This window comes from Myotis yumanensis, unplaced genomic scaffold (assembly GCF_028538775.1).
Source record: "Myotis yumanensis isolate MYYU_CA2020_CCGP unplaced genomic scaffold, mMyoYum1.0.hap1 SCAF_2, whole genome shotgun sequence".
Classification (NCBI taxonomy): Eukaryota; Metazoa; Chordata; class Mammalia; order Chiroptera; family Vespertilionidae; genus Myotis; species Myotis yumanensis.
The window spans coordinates 188,754,707-188,781,211 of NW_027223753.1; the positions used below are offsets into that span (position 1 = coordinate 188,754,707).

Genomic DNA, 26,505 nt, shown 5'->3' on the forward strand with positions numbered 1-26,505 from the left:
TTACAAGACTGCAGCATGTTCCTATCCAGACCCTCATTTTAAAGGTGAGGAAACAGTCATTTGTATTGAACAACTTCTTGTATACAAAGGATGTTTAATGAGCTACTATATATGCTAAAAATGATAAAACTCAAAGATGAATGCAATGCCTAGAATTGCATTCATTCATTCATTCATTCAATAAAGACTTGTCCTTGCCAACTACTTATCAGCCCAGTGCTAGGTGCTAGGGTCCAGAGAGAACAGGACAGCACAAGATATATGCCTTTCTGGTATTTCCCTTTATGAGTTAGGTGTACATTGTTTAAAGAGATATCTGACTTTTCATTCAGAGTCTTAAAAAAGTACTGGATTTTCTAATCTTGTAATATTAAAATGGCACTTGTATAATAAAGTTTTAAAAAGTTGGCTGGATCCCAGAAAATCTAAAAATACCCAGATGTAAAGGCAGTTTCTCAATTATTTTGCTAATGGTGGGAGTAGCAGCCTGACTCACCCTCCAACCATTCACTAAAGCTTGAGTGTATCCTGAAGGGCTGGGAAATGAGGTAAAATATTCAGAGAGGTTATTCAGTGTACAAACCTAAAGAAAAAAATTTCTCACAGAAAGACGTTCAGAGTATTCAACGCCAGCTTTGCATAGTGAGAACTGTATAGTGAGAACACCTTGCATATAGTGAGAACACAGTTGTAATGTGATGGTACCCTAAGAGAGGAGAGTGGTAGTCAGGGCTGTTGGCCAAAGTGTATGTGTCTCAGTTACTCAGTATGTATATTTGTATTTATATCAATTATTATATTATATTTATTTACATTAAGTTACATTTGGGTTATATTTTCTGTGTTTCTGTCTTCCTTTAATTTTTGGATTCTGTATCTCCCCACTACAATGCAGCCCTCACAGCTGTTGCTATTCTGCTCCTTTAGCTTTACCCTCTTCCCTGATTTTATATGATCATGTGTAGAATTTGAGGACATCCTGAAACTCTCCTGAGATGAAATGTATAGGTTCACTTTGCCTCAGTGTCTACTGAGACCACACAAAACTATTCTTTTATCTTAGGTAACAACTATATTTCCAAGATCTGAGTGCTCTTTCAGTAAAATGGTTTAGGCTCAAGGGATTCTGAACCAAGGTAAATAAGAAAGGTTACTAATATTAGGTCTAATCTTGTGAATTGCCATTTTTTGTAAGTCACAGTGGTCAATTATGGGCAAATTCCTGTGCTTCAACCTACTGCTTACTGAGCATTCACTGTGTGCCAGGCTGAAGAATAGAACCCTCATATGCTGCTTTTGCTCATTTACATTTCATACAGTTGTTTCAATGTTTTCAGAAGTCACAATATCTCATATTTTAAAAACACATACTAATTAAGAAATTTGGAAAACATGATATTATTATGATTTCCTCAGAATTCTTTTCACCTTGTTTAGAAATGCTAGAAACTGACAGAAGAAACTCTCTAAGTGATAAAAACAACTACCTAAATTAGGTGGCTCCTTCTTTAAAAGAAAACACACACACACACACACACACACACACACAAAATACTCATGGCTCACCCTTACTGTCCCCTGGGGAAATGAAGTTACATACATTACTTTTTTGAAAGGTTCTTTGCAGGATTATAGACCACAGGGAAAGTGAAAGTGAGAACGTGTCAAAAATAATTTTACTACTTTGTTTTTCAATGTTCCTATAAACTTAAAACACAAATTTTCCCTGAGAGTGAGGGATGTATTAATGCTACACTAAAAATATCCACCTGTTAACTCTATTAATACACCTGCCACACCCACTGTAATCGGGGATTTCTAAAAGAAGCTTTGGTTTCCTTTTCCTGTTCATCACTGTGAGTGACTGAAAAGGTCACCTGCGATTTTTATTGCAGAGTGTGGGCAATCAAGAAAAACATAAGTAGATAAAAAGGCTCTGGGCAAGTATTCTGGTTACATTTCTCTGTAATGCTCAGAACCACATGTACGATATAGTAACACCTTTAGGAAGTGTGTAGAAAGATAAATCAAGGAAATCAGCCAATTTTAATGTTGGTTAGGAAAAAACGGGGAGGGGATAGTATACCTCTCTCCAAAAGGCAAAGTTTAAACCACTCCCAACAGTAATCAACGACTCTTAGGTTCATCGATCTGGAGAGAAATGGATTTAATTATTTTCTTCTGAATCTCTTCCAAGTTTAACAGTCCTCAATGACAGGAAATTGTCCAATATTGTCCTTTATTAATCTCCTTATAGCAGCTTAAGGCTTTTCCATCACTGGACAGGTAAAAGGGGAAGGATATTTTATGGATCTCATATTGTGAGCACCAGCGCTCACGGCCCAGCACACCATTAAGGTGCATTGCTCTCCTTAGTTCACTGAAGGATTTCAGGAGAGTCACGGTGAAGTGCAGGCAAGGATGTTGGCTTTTCATTTTGCTTCTTGTGGGCTGCTGCTTACAAGTCTTAAACATTATCAAAAGTTAAAGCTATTGTGTCAGAGAGATTTCAGAGAATATATTTATGACTCCAAGATATGTGTCAGAGTCTATCTTGGAGATGAGATTTGTCTATAGGTAAATTGAATACAATTAAATCGTTATCTCAACTTGTTTTAAAAATGCAGATAATTGGCCTTGCAGAGACTGACTGAACTATGGGCATAAGGTTGGTTGTAAGCCTCACAGATTTTATGCTGTACTAGATCTATAGATCTGTATTTTAAATACACAGTTTTATAGACTCAATAAGAAAAACATCCCAGCCAGTGTGGCTCAGTGGCTGAGTGTCAACTTAGAACAAGGAGGTCATGGTTCGATTCCCGGTCAGGGCCTATGTCCGGGTTTGCAGGCTCTATCCCCAGTGTGGGGCATGCAGGAGACAGCTGATCAATGATTCTCTTTCATCATTCATGTTTCTATCTCTATCTCTCCTTTATTCTCTGAAATCAATAAAATGTATTTTTAAAAAAAGAAAAACAATGACAGTCAAAGCTCAGCTAGAGACAAGTGCCAGAGAGACAGCCCAAGTAGGATGGGAGGGATACCTGTCATTCACTCTCACTTCTAGTGTTGCTTGGGAGTCCACATGTGAGTGGCTGGAGCTGGAAGCAGGAAATTGTTAATACAATTCAAGAACATGATAGGAACACCTAAGTTTCAAACTGAAAAAAGAAATTTTTTCTGTAAAATATATTTCTTTTGACTTCAATTTTTACCCCAGAGACCAATTCTAGAGCTGAAATAATATAATGGACCAGGCATCTAGACATAATACAAATTAGTTGATCTTCATAAGAAGCCAGAAGGTAACCCCACTTTGAGCAGGAAGCGTAAGTTTACTAAGGAATAAAAAGGGGATCTGAACTTTTGTCTGAAGGCTTCAAATCCCTTGTTATGTTTACTCTGACATACTGTCCCTGTTGGGCAGGAATTTTCTCTACAAGACCGTGTGTGTGTGTGTGTGTGTGTGTGTGTGTGAGCGAGAGAAAGAGAGAGAGAGAGAGAGAGAGAGAGAGAGGGAGAGAGAGAGCTATCTCAGTTTTAGATGGCTTCCTTACTGTTTAATATTTAGATGACATCTAACTCCCTTTAATATATTGACTCTATTTAAGACAAACAATGCTACAATAATCTTTAAATATAACCTGCTATATAATTCATAACAATACAAACTTTTTTAACTAAAAATGTTAAATAGGTAAAACATTCACAGAGTACAACATTCAAAAGGTATGAAAAGGCATGTAGATTTTCTTTCCCACACTCTCTCATCCCTTAGTCAGCCAATTCCTCTTTAGTATCTTCCAGAGATGTGTATGTATATGCCATATATGTATTTACCCTTTTCTTACAGAAATAATAACATCATATACATTCTATACATACTCATTTGCAACCTCATTTCTTCAATTAGCAATGTATCTTAGAAACTATTTCTTATCATTACATAAGGAGCTTCCTCATTTTTTAAAAAATTAGCTTTACAGCATTTCACTGTATGGGAATGCCATAATTTACCTAGTTAGTCTCCCACCATGGGGAATTTAGATTATTGCAATCTTTTGCTCTTACAAATAATGATGCCATGAGTAACTTCAGAAATGCATCCTTTCACAGGTGTGCAATTATCTCTGCAGGATAAATTCCTAGGAATTAAATTGCTAGGCCAAAAGACACAAGTACTTGCAATTTTGATAAACATTGCCAAACTGCCCTCCATAGAGGTTATATCATTAAAGCCCCTAGGTATTTGAAAGATCTACACAAGTAAAATTGAAATGCTGCTGAGGAATATACACACAAAGAGACTAGAACAGTTCATCTCCTATGTAGCATTTTTCCTGAAATAAGGGCAGATAAACATGTTAAACAACACCATGGGAGTGCAATCAGCACAGTCCAGATGGTGGGAAACTCCACAAGACAACCGATTCAGTTTCAACAAATAAAATGGAGACATAAAAGGCAATGAGAGTCAGGAAGGCAGGGAGACAGATGGCTTCAAAGAGACGAGAGACATATCAACACATTGAAATGCCTGTATGTTATTTGGACAATGGTTGAAACAAACAAACTGTATAAACCATTTATGTAATTATAAGACAATTGGAGGAGAAGAGTAGAATAAGTGGAAACTGGTACTTTATTCTTCGATAGGAATATTCAATATCACAAAGATACCAGTTCTGCCTATATTATTCTATACATTTAATGCAATATCAATAAAAATAGCAACTTTAAAAAATATATACAAGCTCTTTTAAAAGTTATGTAGAAAAAATAAGAAGCAGAAATAACAAGGAGAATTCTGGGGGTCGGGGCTAGTGATGAGATAGTAAAGTACATTAAAAACCTATAATAATTGGAATAGGATGGTGAAAAATATAATTTGGTATATGATAAAATTTAGTATGTAAAATCAATAGGGTAAGAGACATATTATTCAGTGCCTATAAAGAGGATAATTACTTTGTGCTTTAAAACAAAATAAATTCCAGATGGATCAAACTTTAAACCTAAAAATGAAATTTTAAAATTCCAGGGAGAAATCATGAGAATTTTAAAACATATATTCATAGGAGTATGTGTGTGTGTTTCATATATACAAATTATGTGTGTATATATATGCATATATAATATACATATATTGCATATATGTATATGCATTATTTATATAATTTTTATGTGTGTATTATATACATATACATAGTGTTGAAACAGAGGAGGCTTAAGTGTGAAAAAGACAACGAAACCATTAAAGAAAAGATTAATAAATATGCAAAATAAAAAAATCTTCACAGCAACAATCTAATGAGCAAAGTCAAAAGGAAGTAAAAAACTGAAAAATGTTCAATTACAGACTAGAGGATAATTTTCCTTATTCTATATGGGATCTCTGCAACTAAATAAAACCAACAGAAACATTATAGAGAATTAGAAAAGGTTATGAATAGATAGTTCAGCACAAAGATTTTAAATAGCATTAAACACATAAAACTGGTAATTATGAATTACAGTAAAATTATACCAAGGTATGATTAGTCACACATCAGATTGATAAAAGTAATATTAAGGCCTAAACTGTATCAGTATTAGAGAATGACCTCAAGGCCATTTGACTTGTAGGAAAAAAAATGGATGGGGACAAAAAAGCTGTAACCTCTTAGAAATTATAGAATACTAGAGGCCCAGTGCACAAAACTTGTGCACTAGTAAGGTCCCTCCAGCTGCTGGCTGCAGCCTCCCTCCCTTCCCCCAGCCAGCCCTACCTCCCTGGTCTAACTCCCAGTTAAGGGGACAATTTGCATACTATGCTTTCATTATATGGGATGCCTGTAATCTCTAGGATTGGTGCTATGTTCTATCTCACTTATGAAAGGTCCGAATATTAGATGACTTCTTTTATGCAGAATGCAACTGAAAAACGAGGGTAAGCAAAATCTTTAAGGTTTTTAAAATCAAAATTAAAAATCCACAAAGATACACATTTTGTATTGAAACTTGTGTACTTAACTCAGAAGGGAATGCCATGGTCCCTACTCCAGAGTGTTCATTTTATTCCATATACAATCCTAATAGACATGTTTGCTTTGTTTTGTTTTCCCATTTTTAGCAATTAAAGGAGGAAACTTGGGAAAGGGGCTAATGGAGACAGGCACACTGACTTAAGGAAGAAGCCACAAAAGATGTTGTTCTTATAGCAGATGAAAACTATGCATATCTGACATAAGGCCTTAAAGTCTAACACCACCATCTATAGGCATTTTCTGTGAGGATCAGTGTATCAGCACCTGGTGTTGGATATTAATGATGATGCCCTTGAAACATCTCAAAAATACTAACTTGCTCTTGTAGATTCTGGAGGGATGTATGTGATATATGCTAGAGAAACTACCATAAGCCATCTGAAACAAAATGCTGAAATACCAGGATACATTGCAGATGTCTAGGAAATGCTGATACTGAAAAAAAATTCCTCCTTGGAGGCAGCTAACTATATTAATGTAGCTTTAATTGAATTTATTGGGGTGACATTGGTTAATAAAATTATATGTTTCAGGTGTATAATTCTATAATACACCATCTGTATATTGTATTGTGTGTTTACCACCCCAAGTCAAGTCTCCTTCCATCACCATTCATCCCCCCTTTACCCTCTACTACCTCTGCCCAACCTCCCCTTCCCCTCTGGCAATCACCATACTGTTGTCTGTGCCTATGAACTTATTTTAATTTTTTTTTAATTTTCTACCTAATCCCATCACCTTTTTCATACAAGCCCATAACCCTCCTCCCCTCTGATAGCTTCTGCTCACTGTAACTATGAGTCTGTTTCTATTTTGTCTGTTATTTTATTTTGTCCACTAAATTCCACACAGGAGTGAAATAATATGGTACTTGTCTCTGACTGGCTTATTTCACTCAGCATAATAATTCTCCAGGTTCATCGATATTGTCACAAAAGGTAAGATTACTGTGGTTAAAAGACAAATAATAAATTGTAATTGGTGTGCTTTTGTTTTGAACATGCAAGCCAGGTTGTCCAGCCTTCAGTAAGTCTGAATTGGGTAATATATAACTTACCTTAAGACTACTGATTAAGAAATAGTTTTGTGGGTGCATGACCTTATCGCAAAACATGGCCACAAATCATATTTCAACATCATTTGCCTTGGCATAATGATGTTAACAGAGTGAAATTATGTTCATGCTTGAAACTGCATGGCTTCGTGATGGCAGCGGTCAGCCCCATCTGCTGACGGCCCTTCTCAGTGTCTGTGGCAGGAAGGCTCTCTGTGGTCAATTTTCTTTTTGGTTGTAGTCCTCTCTGCTGTTCCTCAGTTTTTAGCCATGAAAATGGATGGCGTTTTTAAAGGCTCAAGTGTTTTTTGCAGTCAAGCTGCTAGGCAACAAAAAGTGTCCTCAGGGGGTGAGTTATTTCAAGATAGAGAATCCTGGATGATTAGCTAGTGTGTGTATAGCCTCTAAGGATCATTAATATCATTAACGTGAGGCAAAAGCCCTAGACTGAATGGCTTCTGGGAGGGCATAATTTATTTCAGAATGACATGGCTTTACATGTTTTTATAACCTATTATTAAAAAGGGAGAGAATAAAACGATTTCTCGAAATCAGCACTTCACAGTGTGTGGGCCTGGGGACTTCTGCAGAATTTCCTGGGAGATGGGGAAAATGAAGGTTGGGGGCCACATTACCAACCTCTTGAATCGGAAATTCCAGACACGGGCCCCAGTTGCCCAGCTTAAGAGATATTTCAGGTGATTGTTAGATGCAATCAAGTGTGAACACCAAGTGGACAGGCTACTAATTAGGCTACGCCTGTCAGTAAAACTGAGGTTAAAACAGGCAGTTATAGTTTGAGGCGAATGGGGACGTAGAACTAATTACAAACAAGGCACTTGTCAAATCAGCCCCTTTATTCCTTTACAATCGAGTGGCTGCGATGTTTACATTCGTTTCTAGGATCATTGTTTATTATCTACTATTCTACTTCCTCCCTAGACTGCCAGCCCCATGAGGGCAGGACCCACATCTGTCCCGCTCTGGGCTCTGGGCCTCTCCTGCTGCTTGGCCTAAGACTGCTCTCCATGTCTCTGGAGGGAACGATTTAGGTGTGTTACCTGCACTTACAGATGAGCAAACTGACACTCCCAGAGGGTAGAGAGCCTCAGACCAAACAGCGTATAGTGAGTGAGCAGAGAGCTGGACAGGGCTGGATCCAAAGCCCAGACCCCCAAAGCCCTTTCCTTGTCATGGGCCATTTCACTTGTTTGCAGAGGAGACCTATCTCGTATGGCCTGTTAAACACTCAAAACCCCTGTGGTGAAGTTTATTTAGAAAATGAACTAATATGGTATTTTAGAATGTGATAAAGCCCTAGCCGGTTTTGCTCAGTGGATAGAGCATCGGCCTGCAGACCAAAGGGTCCTGGGTTCCATTCTGGTCAGGGGCTCGTACCCTGGTTGCAGGTTCCCCGGCCCTGGTCAGGGTTCATGCAGGAGGCAACCAATTGATGTGTCTCTCTCACATTGATGTTTCTCTCTGTCTCTCCCTCTCTCTTCCACTCTCTCTAAAAATAAATGGAAAAATATCCTTGGGTGAAGATTTAAAAAAAAGAATGTGATACATAGCCTATAAAAAACACACACAACTCATCAAAAGGGGATAAGAGAATGAGGGGATGAGAGGAGCATTACAACTTGAAATAAAAAGATTACAAAGGCTGCAGTACATAGGTGATTTCTGAACAAAGGTTTCAAGGAAGAAGCAAGCCACTGAAAACTGGGGTCAGAGGCCACGGATTAGCAAGAACAAATGTCTAAGGAAGGAATGTATCTGTTTAGTGCAAAGATCAGCAAGAATCCAACACAGACATAAAGGAGAGGGTGAGAAGGACAGCGGGTGAAAGCTTGATCAAACTGAGATGAGGAAGAACAAGAAGAGAGGATTTAGAAACTGAGCAAGACAATTCTTGAAGGACAGAGAAATCAGGGGTAGCCAAGAGAAGGGAATAACAAAGAGAGGGTTTTCTTTGTTTGCTTATTTGTTTCAGATAAGAGAAAAAAAGAGGATGCTTGCTTCCTAGGAATTTCATTCTAAGTAGAGATGGTGGTAACACAGCCTCTAAAAATGGTAGCAAGAGTACAATAGAATTGGCTTTGAATCCCAGCATCCTTGAGGTCCCTTTTACTACTTCTCTGTAAACATTCAGTGCCCATACACCAGGGAAAGGCCACTAACAGGCTGCTGTTTAGGAGTACATGCTCATTTCTTCACATTAGCTTTGCTTTGGGGATTGTTTTAGAATCTACGTAAGCTTCACTAGCAAGCTTAAATTAGTCTTGCTGCCTGTATACCTCTGTGCTTCAGCTGGCTGTCCTCATCATTCCCTCCGTGTGCTGCCATCAGTTGGATCTTACCGAAGTTCTAGTGATTCTGGTAGGAGAAGAGCCAGCCTCTGGCTGGATGACTAATGTCAAGAGAAGATGTGCCGCCTGACTTTTGAACTCTTAGCATCACATGCTGCTCTGGCACAAGGACAGGGGAAGACAACTGAGCAGAGAATACGTGTGGCCTCCAGCGCTCACACTGTGTCCTGGATTGAACATAATGTCTCAGCTTAAATTCGGGAGCTGTCAACAGGAGATTCCTTAGTTTTGGTAGCGTGGTCCCAAATTGTGTGTGTGCGTGTGTGCACGCTCTTGACTACTTTACAACTCTTAACCTACTGAAACCCTATGGATTATTTAAATGGAACAGTTCTCCTGAATTTATCTAATCTGGCCAAAGATTACATAGTTCAAAATATCTGTCTGTGTTTCCTTCATTGGTTTCACACATATGTTCAGATTAGCCCTTGCGGGGGATCAGTTCAACATCATCGGGATTTAAGGCATTAACATTTAATATTCATTCACCACAATTCTGCAAATAATTGTAGCCAAGTTCAAGATGATTATTCTCTATGGGGTAGGTAGTCTTGGATCTTAAGCTTTGGAGTGCCACTGTTTAGTGGCATATAGAATATATACATCTGTAGTTGAACAAGATTTAATACCAACAAAACAGCTACTCCTGATGCACAATTTTGCTCATACAGAATCCTTTTCAAACCAACCTAGATGGGAAGAAAACAGTGCTTCTTATGGTTTTCTCAGGTGTGATCTTTTGTTCTGAGCCTGACTTTAGACATTCGAATAATAGACTTTGGGGATCACTGGTTTTGTTATAACGTTTATCCATTGCAAGACTAGCCTCTGAGGTTCAACAACTTTGAGACTTAAAAGATTCCAAATAACAAGCCAGAAGTTCAGTGATGGCAATTTCAGTGTGTTAAACCCTTCACTGGCCCCAGGTTAAAACGTTATGGGCCTCTACTTTATGAATGAGAAATCTGCCCACGTTCTCTGTTAATAAAATTAAATTCCCAATTGTATCAATTTTCAAATGTATCATCAACTGTATTAATATTAAAACTAGAAGCCATGTTAGATTTGATTGATAAAATAGGGTGGAGGAGTGGTGAGTAATACCTTTATTATGTGACATATATGTATTTAAATAGTATGTTATCATTTAACCAAAATTACTCATTCTATATTAACCCTCTAAGAGGTGTATATTCTACTGATGTTGTAATTTCATAAAACATTAGAGTGATCTCTGTTGCATAAATGGTAGCTTTCAATGGTTATGAAATGTGCTTTGATACACTCAATAATGTCTTCTTCAAACTTATATTGCATTGATTACATCTGACAGCCGCATATGGTGAAACTTAGTTATGATCCTTTCAATTAAATTATGGTTGGAAACCCACTTCTGGGGTGCACAGCTGTGATCCACTAAATTTCTCAGTGACATTCAGAGCATGAAATAATTTTGAGAGAATAAATTTGCAATACAAATGGGAGCAGAGGAGAAGCCTTTCAATCTGTATTCATTTATATTTCAAAATTCATTACTTGTACAGTTTACTCTCCAAGCTAATTCTAACCAAAGATGAGTAACACTGCTTTGGCAAGAGTATGTGCATAAGATATTTCCATGTGTTTAAGCAGAAATACCAAATACAGTAGAATGCAGAGAAAAATACGTCTAAAGCAGGTTCTCCAGTGCCTGCTCTCAGCCTTGCTCAGCTAATGACCTTGTATCCTATTTCATGGAGAAAGGGGAATCCATCAAAAAATGTCCACAGCCTCCACTACCATAGTTCCCCATATAAAAGCATCTGTACCCATATACTTTGCCTTTCTCCTTTTCCTATAGATGAATTGCCTGCTTCTAGCTGAGGCCAGCCCCTACCTGTGCTCAGGTCCTAGTCCTCTCCTTACAACATCGCTCAATACCTTTCTCTCCTCAACCATCAGTGCCCCTTTCTCCTGGGGCATCACTCCTAGGAAGTCACATCGATACTTCTGCTTCTCTTTCAAATCTCACCTCATTGAAAAGAGCCCCCCAAAAGTCATTTCTATTTTTTGTATGAATGGTGCTCAGTGCATGTCTTGCCTAGAAGATTCTAAACAAACATTTGTCACGTAAAAAGCAACAGAGAAATAGCTACATTTATGGAATATAAATGAAAACTGGATTAAGAATAAGAAGACTTGAATTTGAGTGCCAACTCCACCACTCACTAAACAGAAAATCTCTTACTCTTGCTGGAATTGTCTTTCCCAAGTCTATAGAATGGGAATAATAATGCCTTCTCCAACTTCCTTGTAAAGTAGTTATGAGAATGCAGGAGCCATAGTGAGGACAAGGGAATCTCACAGAACACCTGGCTCTGTAATGGGCAGCCTTGGGCAAGTCACTGGCTGGCATCTGTTTCCTGTGTCAAGTGTGGACCATAAAACATCCCTATCTCTTCTTAGTCTTCTTTTATTGAGGGCCACTCAATTATCAGAAAGTGTTATGGCCTTTTTATTTATTTAAAAATATTTAAATTTTTAATTCTGAAATAATTTTAGACTTACAAAGAGGTGGAAAACAGTACAAAAAATTGCTATACCCTTTACCTTGTTTCCCCAAATGTTAACATCTTAATTATGACTGATGTAGAATTATAAAACCAAGAAATTAGCATTGATATAATACTATGAACTGATCTATAGACCTTATTAAATTTTTTCCAGTTATTCCATTAATCTCCCTTTCTGGGCTTGGATACTACCCAGGGTCCCACATTGCATTTAATTGTCATGTCTCCTTACTCTCTTGCACTTAAAAAAAAGTATCTGTGGGTGCATACATCAAGACTATGCAGGTATCCTATTTCTCATACTTTGTGGCCACTAATTTTAACAACATTTGATTATTCTTATCTGCAACAATAAATGTGGTCTTTGCTAAATAGTGATTTTTCTACTTGTATCATTCTTTCTACATTCATCAATTGGAATTCTACTTTATGGAAGAGCTATCCCTTCTCTCTCATTTATTTATGTATTAAAATTATTTGTTTTTATGGGTATGAACTCATAAGTATTTATTTTATTCTATGAGTTATAGTCCATTGCTCTCATTACTTTATTTCTCAAATTGTCCTAGATTTGCTATGATCTTGTTAGATGGTTCAACTCACATGGATTAATGTCTTGCTAAAAATAATTCACCCCAAGAAATGCCTGTTTGGATATGTAGCATATGAGAAAAAATTAAAATGTATCGCTGGAGAAGAAAAAGTGTCTGGGGTATCAAGCACACAGGATACCGGATCCAGATACCAGCAGCTCCAAATGAAGACAAAAGACCTACAAGGAGATAGAAGCTCAGAGTACTGAATACCCCAGGCACTTATACTCTTGCTGGAGGTTTGGCCATCTGGCAATTGGCAAGAAAGGTGATTAGGGATATTTATATTCCTGGTTAATCTGAATATACAGAGACCATCAAGAAGTATAATTATGAATTCAATAACTATATCTCATGGTGTGTGTGTGTGTGTGTGTGTGTGTGTGTGTGTGACAGAGAGAGAGAGAGAGAGAGAGAGAGAGAGAGAGAGAGAGAGAGAGGTCATTCGTTTTTTAGGCTACTTTAATGAGAGAGAACTTTTGAAAACAGATAATCAATTTTGAGTGTGATATGTATAACTCAAATCCCTGTGCAACAGACAGATGATCATGTTTGTTCATAAAAGCACCTGTGAATTCATCACACAGACTCATACTTTGGATGTTTGATATTCCCTAGCACTGTGCAAATACCATGGATGTGAGCAACAATTAAACACTGATCTTGCAGCATGGTAGAACTGAGTTCTTTTCACAAAGCTGCACTGTTGCAGGTGGTCTCAGAAAAAACTCTGGGCTTCATCAGTAAAATGGAAGTGTGTTCTTTGATCTTTCCAGCACTAAAGTCATTGAATACTGTGATTCACTAACTAGATTATTTAACAAATTGCTGTTTAATGTGTCTTTCTCTCAAAATATCCTAATTAGTAATAGATGCACTTTTCTCTTTAACAAATCCTTTGTAGCTGCTTAAATACTGAATCTCACAGAAATGATTCCCTACAGGTCGAAAACCTCATTTACAGTCGCCAACTCTATTTTTCACACAGTGGCTTAGACTTGTGACATAATGAAGAGTGAGCTGAGACTCAGAATACATTATTATTGTTATTTTTATCTTATATCTCCTCAGGGAAACATAGCACTACTGAGTGTCTATTATATCCTATGGAGAACTTCAATCGTAGGTCCTGATTTTGGTCCCATAAGCTCTCTTTGAAATGATCTATAGCGACGCATTATTATTTAAATCGGAGGCAGACAGTTGGTCGCATATTGCACTTACTTAGTTTTTTTGGGGTCTTCTTTTGACTAATCGAAATCAAAATAATTGTAGTGGTGGACTAGAAATTGCTTTTGATGATCATATTAATGACAAGGGGAATATCTACATCTTCTAAATTAAGAAAGATGCCTAAGTGATGGGCAGAGAGACTTGTTTGAAAGTTTAATTGAGAAAATAATGTTAGAAAATCAGCAACACCTACTTTTTTTTTTTTACTAGTTAATAATATAGCCTTTAGGTTTATTAAACTAAAACTTAACTATTTCATTAGTACTAGAATCTGAGATTACAGAGAAAAGTGAAAAACAGATGACAACCAAGATATTAAAAAAGATGCTTTATGCCATTATATCAAATTCACATGTTATATTTACTGCAATTTCAAGTGTGAGCAGTCAGGTCCTAGCACTAACCAAAGACTGCTTATAGCTAGCTACCTTTCCTAAGCCCTTAACCTAAAATAACAGATCTTTTTACAAAGCATAGCTCTACCCCAAGGGGCTTGTTTGAAGGAGTCTAAGACTATCATGTCATCTTTTATTAAAACAAGAACTGATTTTCATTTGTAAATTGATTTTAAAATATAGATTCTTAATTAGAAATTGCTTCCAAAGTAGCATCCTGAAATATATCTTGATTAAAATGTATACCTTTTCCCCTACAGATAAACCCATGTAGATGTGCAGTTACATGTGTAATGCTTATGGTGAGAGGTAGGACCCAGTAACCTATTGGCAGAGTTGAAAGACTAAAATAAAAGTGAGGGAAGAATTGAATTTCGTTAAATGAATATGTTTTGGAAATACCACTTCAGACAACAGAATGGCTCACTGAGCTGCCTGGGGCTGTGGGGAAGAGTCAGCAAAGATGTTTGTGAGCAGCAGGAAAGGATGAAAACAATTCAGGGTGGCCAACCAGGTGGTCAGTGCTGATGGGAATCGAGGCAGCAAGCAGCTACTGGGACTGCAGAGGAGAGGGACAAGGCCAGTTTAAGCCTGGACTCTATAGTGGGGATGCAGACCAGCAATGAAAGACTGAGCAATCCTGCAGTGGAGGAACACCAAGGAATTTAGCTGATCGAATCTGGGAGTTTGTTGTAACTAAACAAATAATGAGGGTGTGTGTAATTAACTTCCCTTCTTGAATATAGCTCTATCACAAGTAGTTTTACTTCTAACATGTTACTCTGGTGAGTGGCATTCCCAGTGTGTCCCAAGTTTGTGTAAATTCAGATTTTGCACTGTGGATTTTCTTAAGTCCAGGTTATAAACCTAATGTTATTCTAAGGTGAGATTTAAAATATTCAAATTTGAACAGCCTCCATATAGTGCAGAAGGTAGAGTTTCATGCTAGAAACTTATGAAAACATATGCCCCAAAGAAACAGGGTACTCAAAATTGCTTAAATATTTCAATTGCATAAATGATCCAAATGCTTGCAAACATTTTACAATTATAGACCAGTAGAGGGCTTTAAGAGGCACTTTCATCTATTCCAATTGCTGAATTTGTGTCTCCGTAGCCCAAGGTCTGGCTGTAATGTGTGGTGCTGTTGCTTGATGGATTCTCACTTCACGTATTTCTGGGATTTGTGGACATCCTGTGGTGCTTCTAACCCTCATCCCTTTCTCCATTCTGGATTTCATGCCTAATTAACTGATATAAAAATGATTGCAGAGCTCACAAATTCTTAAACTGAGATAAAATGAAGGTAAATGTGGCATAACTGAGTCTTTTCCAACCTCAGTCATTAGGAGTATAAATATTTCCCTTGCAAAAAGAGCTTGAAGTAAGAAATGATTTTGGAGATTAAGAAATCTACTCCGCCCTCCTTCCTTAAAAAAAAATGCACTAGTAACTGCATTTAGAATTAAATCCAAAGTAATATACCTAGCGGTACATTCTACAAGCATATTATGATATTTTTTACCAACAGAAAGCCAGTAGCATCACTATATCATCATTGCAGTTTCATAGATATACTTTTACCTAACAACACTGACAGTCCCCTGATAGACAGCCAACAGCATTTTTCAGTTATTATACCAAGTGACAATGGTTCTAGGCAAGATTTAGACAACCTTTGCCTCAGCACACATCCTATATAATAAAACCCTAATATGCAAATTTTACAGAATGACCAGTTGCTCTGATGTGCACTGACCACCAGGGGGCAGATGCTCAATGCAGGAGCTGCCCCCTGGTGGTCAGTGCGCTCCCACAGGGGGAGCGCTGCTCAGCCAGAAGCCGGGCTCAGGGCTGGTGAGTGCAGCGGCGTTAGCAGGAGCCTCTCTGGCCTTCGCTGCAGGTGGGCGGTAAGGAGCGAGTGGTCCCGGACTGTGAGAGACCCGGACTGCGAGAGGGATGTCTGACTGCTGACTTAGGCCCAATCCCCAGGGGTAGTGGGCCTAAACTGGCAGGCGGACATCCCCTAAGGGGTCCTGGACTGCGAGAGGGGGCAGGCCGGGCTGAGGGACTCCCCCCCCCCCCCCCCCCCCGCACGAATTTCGTGCACCGGGCCTCTACTGAGGAATATATTTAAAAAGAGCCACTCTGGAGATCCCTATTGCTGGAGAAAGAGAAAAGTGCCCTGGATCCTTTCAGGACTCTTGGTCTTTTGGGTGCAGCACAAATCAAGCGAGGGAAGAGGGAGAAAAATCCCCTGAATCTCTGCAGGATTCATTTATTCAAAAAGGAAATAAGAGAAAAATACTCAACATGCAAAAGTCTTGTGAAGAAAATGAAGGAAAACTACAGAACATGTCTAAGGCTGAGGAAGACTGCTCTTCTGAATCTGAACCCCTGAAGAAGGTGTAAACCCAAAGAAGAAGGAAACTCAAGAAGCAGGCTGACTCAACCTGACCAGGGATCTAAAGAGGACGCTCCCTTTAGGCAGTTGGACCCTGAAGAAATGCTAAGAGGAGTAGATGTGTTGGAAAGGCTTTGAGAAGAAATAAGAAGAGTCAGAAACAAGTTTGTGATGATGCATTCGAAGCAAAGACATTCACGCAGCCATCCTTACCTGCTTTAGGCTTTGAATTCTTTTTTTCTTTTTTGTCTGATGGTGAAATCTGGCCCTGCTTTCTTTCTGCTAGCATTTTCTGATGTAGCTTGTACATCTGATGGGATGTTGTTTTAGGTAGTTTCTCTGTTACCAGCTTCTTACAGAATTTTTGTATTGTGACCCATTCTCCAGGTCTATTTTTCAATTGGGAAGTTTCCCACATATGCATGAAAATATGTTCATTCCATAGTGTAAAGTAAAACATCACAAAGTTACAAAGCAGCATATTTAGTATCAGCTCACATATGCAGGATAAATCCCAAATTGAGTATGTACGTGTGTGTGTATGCATACATTCATACATAAAAATCTCAGTTGTGCTTATTTTTGTGTGTTGTGAATTTTCTTTTTGCTTGTATGTATTTTTTAATGAACATGTGCAACAGACAGAATTACATATTTTTAATAAGTAAGAATCAAACAATTTGCAACCAGCTTATAAGGGCAACGGAACACCTAAACTCTTGGTGAAATAAATTTTAAAAAGTAAACCTCAAATCACCTCAGGGTCTCAGCCAGGGGAATAAAACTGACAATTATTACAGATTTTAAAAAAAATAGCCACTCTAATTGGCAGTGGAGGTTAGGAACAAGTTTAGATAGTTTGCAAATAGCTGCAGAGGTTATTCTAATGCAGCCACCTCAGTGGACATCCCCTTCCCCCACCCCCACCCCCATTATCAATCTTCTTGGGGGCCCCAGGGCTTTTTGAGAATCACTGGTGCAAAAAAAAAAATCAATAGGGTTTCTGGCATTTATTGAGTACCTGCTATGTACTAAGCACTTTCAATGATTTATTTCATTAAACCCCTCAGTGTCATGAGAAAGGAACTTCACAAAAGAGGAAACAAAGTTCTTTCACTCAACAAATACTGTGCTTATTAAGCATCTACTATTTTCCAGGCACTTTTCTAGGCTTGGTGATACAGCTGTGAACAAAACAAAGAATCTGCTTTCAAAAGTTTACAATTTAAGGCAGTGGTTCTCAACCTTCCTAATGCTGCGACCCTTTAATACAGTTCCTCATGTTGTGGTGACCCCCAATTTCATTGTTACAAATTGAACATAATGAAAGCATAGTGATTAATCACAAAAACAATATGTGTTTTCCGATGGTCTTAGGCGACCCCTGTGAAAGGGTCGTTCGACCCCCAAAGGGGTCACGACCCAGAGGTTGAGAACCGCTGATAAGGGCTCAGAAAAGTGAACTCATCCAAAATGCAGACAACTTTTGAGACCAGCCTGTGTTCCATGTTCTATATGCCCACTTTCAGAGACTCCCCATCATCACATCCTTTTCTGAACAATCTGATTTTCTTCAAACCCAACATCCACGATAGACTGCTGTTCACTTTAAGCAGATGGCATCCAGTAGGTACCGGGCCCTGGACACAGTGAGGGGCACAGCAGACAGGGGCCCTGCCTATGGAGCTTAATCAACCCAATAAACACACAGGAGTATTTAATTGCAAACTGTGCTAATGCAATGAAGAAAACATGATCACGCATTATGTGAGGGAATAATGAGAAAGAATCACAGGGGCCTACTTTAGACTGGGGAGGGGGCCAGGGAAGGCCTCTTTGAGCATGCCATTTATGCTGAGAAGCTGAAGGATAAGTGAGTTAGGAGGGAAGCAGTATTCCAGACACAGGGAAAAACAAAGGCCTGAGGGCAGGAAAGAGATTTAAGAAGGTGCTGAAAGAAATCAGTGAATAAAAGGGAAAGAGGAAGCTGAGTTAAGTAGTTGGGGGCAGATCATGTAGGGCTCTGGAAGTAGAAGGATGTTCTTTTTCTCTTAAATGCAGAACTTAAAAAAAAAAATAACAAAACAAAGGGAGAGAAGGAGGGAGGGGAGGGAGAGAGAGAAACATAGATGTGAGAGAGACACATGGATTGGTTGCCTCCTGCACACACTTCTATCAGGAATCAAACCCAGAGCCCCTCGGTCCTGGGGCTGACACTCTAACCATTGAGTCAAACCAGGCAGGGCTAAATGCAGAACATTTGACAAGCTATTTACAGAAAGGGTTATAGGGAATCTAGAGTAGAAGCCTAAGGACAAATTGAGTGGTGATTGCAATGATTTCAGTGGTTCTCAACATTCCTAATGCCGCGACCCTTTAATACAGTTCCTCATGTTGTGGTGACCCCCAATTTCATTGTTACAAATTGAACATAATGAAAGCATAGTGATTAATCACAAAAACAATATGTAATTATATATGTGTTTTCCGATGGTCTTAGGCGACCCCTGTGAAAGGGTCGTTCAACCCCCCAAAGGGGTCACGACCCACAGGTTGAGAACCGCTGATTTAGGTGAAAGGAAATAGTGGCCAGATTAAGATGGCTGCGATTGAGACAGAAAAAGAGTAAATAGGTTGTGGATATTCTTATTGAAGGGGTAGACTGAACAGGACATAGGTAATAGAAAGGAAGGGTGAGTCCGGATGACACCATCTGGGTGGGTGGGGGTGCCCTTCACTGAGAAAGAGAAGAATGGACCAAGAACAGAGATGGGTGAGAGACGGGGATCAGGGATTTTGTTTTGGTGCATCTGAGATACTTATGAGACATCTACTTGGGAAATTAAGGATGTACAAGGCTAGTTCAGAGTATAGATCTGGGATAGAGATACCGTGGGGAGTGCTCAGCACATTTAAGTCTATCGTTTCAGGAGGATGAGATTTCCTGGGGAGTGTGGAGAAGAGACAGTCTATGGCCAAGCTCTGGGAAACTCCAATACTTGAAAGACTTAGGACGATGAAGAGAGAACATGATCATTCATGTGAGCTCAGAGCCTGGCAGAAAGAAGGCACGCAATGCATGTTTATTACTAACTTAGAAACAAAACTGTACTTTAGTTGCTGTTGAAAAACATTTCCCCAGCTTGGAAGAACATATTCTAGGTTGGAATTGCTGATGCATGAGGTTGAACCATGTTAACTGTTTTCTTTTTTGTTCTTGTTTTTTGTAGGTTCAAAGTAGCCAAATTTTGGCAATTTCATATAAGTTTAACCTTATAAATACAATTTGAAACAAAATCCATTTATATCATGGGACAGTAAACAGTTCTAAAATGTTGCCCTTTCATACTTGAGGAATAATCTTTTGTTAACATTAGAGGCTTCTTTTGCAAAAGATATTAAAACAAAAGGTGCTGCATACCACTTACGGGCTAGTTAGACCCTGGCAATTAAGCCAACAGTCTGAAAATGCCATTGACAATTTATCACCATGTTCTGACTACCGATAACCCCAATGTTATTCCCTGGTAAATCCTCACATTGAGGAGGGTAAGTGTGTGCAGTTTCACACATCTCAACTTTCTGGCTTTTTAAATATCTCTGATTCCTACTCCTCTCTTCAGGGAGAAAACATTTAAAGGACATTAATAGACATAGTTAAATGCTCTACAATTTAATCTTAGCATGGAGACACTGGCTTTGAAAAACTATTCTGAAACAGTTCGAGTTACTTTGTATAATCACAGGTCTAGTTCATTTTAGCAAACAGACATATTCCAAAAATTTGTTAATAATTCAATAGCATATTTTAAATTTACCAAGAGCTCATGATTTAAAGCTGGGATTACAAACTCAGACGTCAAATGTGTGAACTGGATCAATGTAATAGAAAGGAGTAGGGTCTGTGGCAACTGGACAGGGTATTCCTCACCTAAAGAAAACATTTTTTCTTCTAAAACTGCAAAACAATTCTGTTGGGATGAGATGGTGGGAGAATTTCAGCTTGCCAATTTCCATAGAATGGACCATATATTGGTCACTTCTGAAGTAATGAATGAGCTATGTTTAGGCTGGAAACCAATGCAAACCTAGTACTATGTTGGATAACCCACATAACTTCCTATGTCTCACTTTCCTCTTGTATAAAATGGGGATCAAAGTAGTACTTATCTCATCTATATAATAAAAGCCTAAGCAACCATTATGGCGGAACGACCAGTTGCTGTGATGTGCACTGACCAACAGGGGCAGACACTCAACACAGGAGCTGCCCCTCGGTGGTCAGTGCGTTCCCACAGGGAGAGCGGCTGCTCAGCCAGAAGCCAGGCTCACAGCTGGTGAGCGCAGCAGCGGTGGCAGGAGCCTTGCCTGCAGCAGCGCTAAGGAGCAGCGAGCTGAGCGGTAAGGAGCTAGCAGGCGGGCAGTAAGGAGTGAGGGGTCCCTGATTGTGAGAGGGATGTCCGCTCCCGGCGTAGGCCTGATCCCCCCAATGGGCAGGCGGACATCCCCCAAGGGGTCCCACACTGCAAGAGGGTGCAGACTGGACTGAGGGACAACCCCCCCCCCCCCCCCCCCCACACACACACACCATGAATTTTGTGCACCAGGCTTCTAGTAGAATTATTATAAAAACTCAGGGGAGGTTAATGTATGTATGTAAAATACTAGCACAGTGCTTGGGTAATAGCAAAAGACCAGTTTCAAAAACCAGTAGAGTATTCTGGATTTCCCTCTGACAACACCCAGTATTTCCTTCGAACCTTTCACTTTCTCTTCACCTGCTCTTTCCACAGATAGGTAAACAAGTATCAGGCATATGATTGTAAACCCATTGCTCAACATTACCTTTCTATTTCATTAATTTCTTTTTTTTTTTTTTTAATATTTTAATAATTTTTATTTCTTAAAGTATTACAAAGAGTATTACATATGTCTCCTTTTTTCCCCCCCTTGACATTCCCCCCGGCCCCTAACCCCCGCCCCCCCCCCCGCCCCGTGTCTTGTGTCCATTGGTTAATCTTATATGCATGCATATAAGTCCTTCAGTTGGTCTCTTAATTCCCCCCCCCCCCCAACCCTCCCCAGGCTTCCCACTGTAGTTTAACATTCTGTTCAATGTTGCTCTGCTTCTGTATCTACCCCTGTTCATCAGTCCATACTGGTCCCCTTTATTTGTCCCAACCTCACTGGAGTAGTCTCAACCTCACCAGGGCCGTCTGAGCCTCACCAGGGCCGTTTCAACCTCACCGGGGTCGTCCCTACCTCAAGGGGGCCGTTTCAACCTGACCGGGGTTGTCCCTACCACACTGGGGCTGTTTCGACCTGACCAGGGTCGTCCCTACCTCACGGGGGCCGTTTCGACCTCACTGGGGTCGTCCCTACCACACCGGGGCCGTTTCAACCTGACCGGGGATGGCCCTACCACACCGGGGCCGTTTCGACCTGACCGGGGTCGTCCCTACCTCAAGGGGGCCGTTTCAACCTCACCGGGGTCGTCCCTACCTCACGGGGGCCGTTTCAACCTCACCGGGGTCGTCCCTACCACACCGGGGCCGTTTCGACCCGACCAGGGTCGTCCCTACCTCACGGGGGCCGTTTCAACCTCACCGGGGTCGTCCCTACCACACCGGGGCCGTTTCGACCTGACCGGGGTCGTCCCTACCTCACGGGGGCCGTTTCAACCTCACCGGGGTCGTCCCTACCACACCGGGGCCGTTTCGACCTGACCGGGGTCGTCCCTACCTCACGGGGGCCGTTTCAACCTCACCGGGGTCGTCCCTACCACACCGGGGCTGTTTCAACCTGACCGGGGTTGTCCCTACCACACCGGGGCCGTTTCGACCTGACCGGCGTCGTCCCTACCACACTGGGACTGTTTCAACCTCACCGGGGCCATCCCGACCTCACCGGGGCCATCCCAGCCTTACCGGGGAAACAGGAAGTTTGGCCCTCTGTCCCCTGCCGGCGGCTCCCCACCAGACAAAATCTCCAGGCGTTCCTGGTGGTTGAACATCCAGCACTCCTGCCCTCCACCAAGTGCACAGACTGCCTGTCTGCTGTCCCCCAGCGCCCCAGAAGAGACTGGGACCAGTGAGCATGTTTGTGCGCTTGCTGGTACAGCAGTTCCACAGTGCCGGCCGAGTCAGGCCCAGCCCTGGCCGGCCCCGGACCCGACTCTGCCCCCCGATTGCGTCCCTCCCAGATGCAAGGAGCTGAAATCTGCAGCCTGCTGGGATGGGCTCTGTACTTGGTGCCTCTGCACATCCTACTCAGTCTCAATGCGCTTCTTTCTATGCGAGGAGTTGAAATCTGCAGTTTGTTGGGTTGGGCTCTGTGCTTGGTGTCACATCCTACTCAGTCTCAATGTTCTTTCTCTCCTTCCAGTTGTAGAGCTTTCACTGGGCCAACTTTCCCATGGTTCTGTATGATAGGTGTTTGTCTGATATTTGGTAGTTTCGATGTTGTTGTGTGAGGTAGCACGCACAGGTCTCTTCCTTATGCCGCCATCCTGGTTCTCCTGGGTCTGCTTCTTGAGTGTGTCTCCCATGGCTGCGAGCAGTTGAAGTCTGCAATTTGTTGGGATAGGCTGCAAAAGCGCAGGTGGGTCTTTTTGTGCACCTGGCACAGCTTGGATGGGGATGTAAATTGATTAGGGCTGAGACTCAGGGAGTCGCCATGGCGGAGCAGATAGCACTGGCTGAGTCTCCACAGCCCCTTGAATCTCTGCCAGGGCTTTGTGTCCCCCAGTGAAGGCGAGCAGCTGTGCAACAGAGTCTCCCTCGCTTTCTGATGGCTGCAAGGCCGTGCTGCCTCTCCCCGTAGGGTCTGGTGCCTCATGATCCCGCCTGAACCAGCTCAGTGGATTTGAAAGTTTGCAGAAGCAAAGGCGTTTCTACTTGTGAGTCTGGCACAGCCCAGATGGGATTGTAAATTGCGTAGGGCGGGGTCACAGGGAGTCGCCGGGGCGGAGACTCAGCGGCCCCTTGCCTATCCAGGACACCAGGACTTTGCGTCCCCCAGTGCCGGCGAGCAGCCAAGCGCCAGAGCCTCCCTCGCTTTCTGACTGCTGGAAGGCCGTGCCGTCTCTCGCCTTGGGGCCTGGGGCCTCAGAGACCCGCCCGAACCAGCTCAGTGGATTTGAGAGTTTGTAAAAGCACAGTCATTCCCTCTTGTGCCTCTGGGACAGCCCTGAGGGTAGGGCGGGGTCACAGGGAGTCGCCAGCGTGGAGGAAATAGCGATGGCGGCGTCTCCGCACCCCTCGCCTCCCCGGGACACCAGGACTTCTTGTCCCTCAGTGCCGGCGAGCAGCCGCGTGTCAGAGCTTCCCTCACTCTCCGACCACTGCAAGGCCATGGCCGCCTCTCCCTGTGGGATCTGGGGCCTCAGAGACCCGCCCCGAGCAAGCCCAGAGGATTCGAGGGTTCGTAAAAAAGCGAGAATCCATTTGCAGCCCGCGTGGCGTGTGACTGCGTACCTCTGGTTTTGGTGCCTCCGTAGCTCCCACTCAGTCTCACTGCGCTTCTTTCTTTTCCTCCAGTTGTAGATCTCCCACTGGGCCAACTTCCCCATGGTTCTGAGTGGCGGTTGTTTACTTCATAGTTGATAGTTTCAATGATGCTGTGAGAGAGCAGCACACACAGGTCCGCTCCCTACGCCGCCATCTTGGTTCTCCTCTAGTTTCAAATAAAATCTTACATTTCTTATCAAACCTCTGTTTTGTAACAGGATAACAGTCTTTCTGGAGAATGGTGTGAAGCTCTTCACAGTTTTACAGCGGAGACCAGTGATGACTTACCCTTCAGGAGGGGAGAACGGATCCTGATCCTACAGCGGCTGGACTCCGACTGGTACAAGGGCAGACTGCGAGACAGGGAGGGGATCTTCCCAGCAGTCTTCGTGCGGCCCTGCCCAGGTACAACAACTCCAGGAAGTGGTTCTTCCTATTTCATTAATTTCTAAGCGCACTAATCCTGTCCTTATTTTCCCATGCTAAACTGTGCTGCTGAAATAATATTTCTTGTAGAGCTTCCTAAATTCAACCTGGAAGAGAAAAAGCCTACAACATAATGTACACTAGTCATTTCACATGTGCATCCCTAAAATAAACACGTCACTATCAACAACCATTATTTTAGATGTCTGGATATATATGTACTAGAGGCCTGGTGCACGAAATTAGTACACTTGGGGGGGGGGGGGGTCCCTCAGCCCCGATTGTGAAAGGGCACAGACCAGGCCGAGGGACCCCACTGGTGCAGGATTGGGGCCAGGGAGGAACATGGGAGGTTGGCCAGCCAGGGAGGGATGGCAGAAGGTCTCCAAGATGTGTGCTGCCCGTCTAGCTCAGTCCCGATCTGCCGGACCCCAGTAGCAAGCTAACCTATCAGTTGACTGTCTGCCCCCTGGTGGTCAGTGCATATCATAGTGAGCAGTTGAGCAGCCTTAGCATATCATTAGCATATTACGCTTTGATTGGTTGAATGGCAAACTGGATGACTGGGCACTTAGCATATTAGGGTTTTATTATATAGGATATGTGTGTGTGTGTGTGTGTGTGTAATTATACATAGAAACACTTTGGTTTTCTTAATTTCTCAGAAAATAAGTCACCCTGGCTGGTTATCTTACCAATACCTGTGAATTTACTACCTAAGCACTTAAATTTCTTTCACCATTTGCACAAAACTTAAATAAAATATGTAATCCACTTTCCTTTTCTTCAGAAAACTAGAAATGGAACTATTTATCCTCTTCCTCACATCTCCATGTCATCATTCTGAGCTTGCTGTTCTTCACGCATCCAACTCATGCCTACTCAGCATCGTCCCAGGGCACATGTGCACTGGACTTGACTGAGGTATCGAGACATGTATACTTCAGACATCCATGCTTTCTTAATTCCATCCCTCTATTAATATCAAGAGGTTAATACCATTAAATAATTGTTAATTTGTTAAAGTGTTAATTGTTGTTAAACAGGAAAATGAACCATTTATTAAAAGTAAACAGGCTCTGAATGAGGACTTACGGGGGTAATGGACAAATAAAGTGAATTTTACAGCATGAAATTTGGCTAGAATGGGAAGCTTATTTCCTGGATTCTAAGGTATATTTTGGTGGGAATTTTGGATTCATTTGATGAGTGAAAGCTTCCTGTTAAAGGTTTTCATTTTCAAGTTATCCTAAAGGGAAGAAAGAAAACATAACTTAGAATATGAGCTGGTGCACTATTATATTTAAAGTAAAAGTGGGTTAATGCTTTTGTCAGCCTTATAATCAAATGGTTGTCATTACTTGTATAAAGATAGCAATTAATTCTAGTTTGTCATAGATGGTTAATAATTCCCAGTGATGGATTATTCATTCTAGACTGCTAGCAGAACACAATGTTTTTATAAGGGCAGTAAGGATAATTAATATGTTTTGTGGCAGTTAAGAAGCAGGTATCTAACCAAAAACTAAAAATTTCCAATTAAGGTGACATAAAAAGAAGGTAATATGAGAGTAATAACAAAAATAAAAAGAGAGGAAATGAGACAGTATTTTAACTAAAGTTGACTTCCTTAATCTAGAAGCTGGGTGAGAATTTTTACTAGTGATGTATCATTGTCTCAATAAGCCATTACTTTTATAATCTGAAGCAGATGAATGAATATAATGTGTTTAAGACAAACATTTAAATGCTTCAACTTATTTATAATTAGTACTCTTTTTTAAGGTTTTTAAACTTGTTTTTTATTGTAGTAAGAAAACAAAAACTTTTCCATCTTAACCATTTTGAAGTATATACAATCATTTCCTTTTGTACTACAATTATTCATTCTACTCTTATTGCTCAGATTCACAACTTTCTTATTTATTCTTCCTTAGCCCCA

General features: G+C 40.9%; 1 protein-coding gene and 1 pseudogene across 2 annotated transcripts in view; one reads left to right on the plus strand and one right to left on the minus strand.

The window, feature by feature from the left end:
* Positions 1-26,505, minus strand: part of SERPINI1 (serpin family I member 1) — an 88,168-nt gene that overhangs the window by 45,321 nt on the left and 16,342 nt on the right. The gene's annotated exons all lie outside the window — the stretch shown is intronic.
* Positions 16,533-16,851, plus strand: LOC139002268 (transcription elongation factor A protein-like 8; annotated as a pseudogene).